At 38.0% G+C, this 2,500-nt stretch overlaps 1 protein-coding gene across 1 annotated transcript in view; it reads left to right on the forward strand.

Annotated features, from left to right (window-relative positions):
- LOC135221343 (uncharacterized) overlaps positions 1-2,500 on the forward strand; it is a 29,803-nt gene that overhangs the window by 24,781 nt on the left and 2,522 nt on the right. The window lies entirely within an intron of this gene.

Below are 2,500 nucleotides of genomic sequence, written 5' to 3' on the forward strand. Positions count from 1 at the left end.
GAATGTTTGGCAAGCAGGCTATAATATGTAAGTTACCTTACTGAACACCGTCAATATACATACCTACAGTTTTGCAAACAGATTTATAACTAAAAAAAATTGCAACACATAACACATATAAGTGTGTGTATCATCGTTTAAGCCGGTGGTAATCAACCTTTTTATTACCACGCCCCCTCTAAAAAGTAGTCCTTCGTCCCACGCTCCCCCCCCCCCCCCCTCACACACACACACAAACCTCTGGCATCTATAAGTAAAAGTCCCTCCAAGATTTAAAGGGAAATGAACAAAAGAGGGGAAAAAGAAGGGTGTTTATACTCTTTTGGGAATGAAATAGTGAGTTACTTGACACTGCTTCTTAGCTACTAGTTCTTGAAAGCATGGCTGAAGGCCAGAGAGCACACAGCGTAGATCTCCTTCAACATTCAGCCTGTTTCTGTATTTGGTCTTGAGAGCAACGAGCCTGGATTAAAATGGAGATTCACAAGGATACGTGGATCCGAACGACTCTAACTAGAGTAGTAGACTATAGGAAACTAACGTAATAAGGCGATACCTTCTCATTTTTTCATATACCTCTGAATATTAGTCTCTCAATCTTGTTAAGAGAATAACGAATCTATTAAGAGAATTTTTCTATTTTTCCATATGACTCGCGTCCCTTTGGAAGTTCCTGACGCACCTCAGATTGAGAACCAATGGACTTAAATTTAACTTATGCAGAATTTTCATGGTTTTTATGTTAAATGTGAATATGAAATGCCGTAGAGTGTTGTACTTGTCTATTTCTCTAAAACCAGATTTTACTTAAACGTAATAATTCCTGTCCTTGACTTGTAATTCTTAATATGAACACAAGTACATACATACATACATACATACATAATAAAAATAGTTAATGAATATGCTGAACATTTATGACACAAAACGATGTAACTATAAAAAACTACGGTGATTTGTAAAAGAAAAGAAAGAAAAAAAAAAACATTCCTTACCAAGTTAGCGTGAGCATTTTTATCAAGGGCAAAAAAAGTGATGAAATCACGGAGGGGATAGTGAAGCCGAGCCACAAGGGACAAATATGGAGATCAAGGGACGCGAAGGAATGGGAGAGGGGGCGGTTGGTGGTGGCAGGGGGCAGGGTTTCACTCCGCAACCAGAAAAATTATGATGAAAGTGAAAAGTAGAGGTCGGTGTCTTTTCTAAATCAGTGTAGAAAGCGATTGCCAATATAATACGCACAACGCTAACTATGCCTGAAAAGACAGACACTGGCACTTTGTCAAGCAATGCAATTTGAAGACATTAAATAAATATATCCACTCTGATGCACACGAGTATAGAAACGCAGCGCTTCTTGTGGGATTTTATTTATTTATTTATTTATTTATCTGACGTCAGGAATAATACGGACAAACTCATTCTGACTGTTGCTGTTGCTGTTGCGGAGGTTAGAGTAATGTTCAACAAAAACCTAGTCATGGTCAGTGTTGGGTGGTACAGGAATCAGGCGCTTTTGCATAATTTTCAAATCATCAGCAGTGGTTCGTCGAAACCGAAGCCTGTTCCATATGCGTATTAGGGTAAAAAACCGCATGGTACAGGGGTGGACCATGTACGATCAATGTGTACAACCCCAAGAAAAGTACATTATAACGCGTCCTGACACCGGGATAGAGGTCTTAGCTCCGTTTCTCACCAACAACAAGTCGCGTCTGATGCCCATCTCCGATGTCAGGACGCGTCATAAAGTACTTTTTTGGGGGTTGTACACACTGATCATACATGGTCCACCCCTGTACCATGCGGTTTTTTACCCTATAATGACACTCACTTTCTGTACTGATTGTGAAAAGACTCCTTCTTCTACTTTTCGCTTTCATCATAATTTATCTGGTTGCGGAGTAAAGCCCTGCGCCCCCCCCCTTCCTCTGTATTCCCTGACCTCCATATCTGTCTCTTGTGGCTGGACTTTACTACCCCTTTTGTGGTTTCATTACTTTTTTGCCAGTGATTTCAGTCCATTTTTGGCAGTGGCCACATCCTAGATCGAGAAGAATGTGGTATATAACAAAGGAATAAGGATTATAATTCGCCATATATATTTTTCTTAGACCTATGTGGCTCGAAGCTGCATAATTATACATTTTATATACATATAGTATATATATAAAAGTATATATACATTAATATACATACATACACACACACACACATATATATATATATATATATATATATATATATATATATATATATATATATATATATATATATATATATATATAATATATATATACACGTATGTGTGAAAACATTCTATCTTTTGAGGCTCTATCTATGGCAGGTCAATGATCACGAAAACCAAAACCCCCAGGTAAATTCAACGTCTGACACCACTTCCTATTCACACACATTAAGAAAACGGCGTCTCTTCTAACTGAGCACCGGGAAAGTTGAATTTTGGTGTCTAATTTGAATGGCATACTGTAACTTTAAC

The sequence above is a fragment of the Macrobrachium nipponense genome, chromosome 20 (genome assembly GCF_015104395.2).
Source record: "Macrobrachium nipponense isolate FS-2020 chromosome 20, ASM1510439v2, whole genome shotgun sequence".
In the NCBI taxonomy this organism is placed as follows: Eukaryota; Metazoa; Arthropoda; class Malacostraca; order Decapoda; family Palaemonidae; genus Macrobrachium; species Macrobrachium nipponense.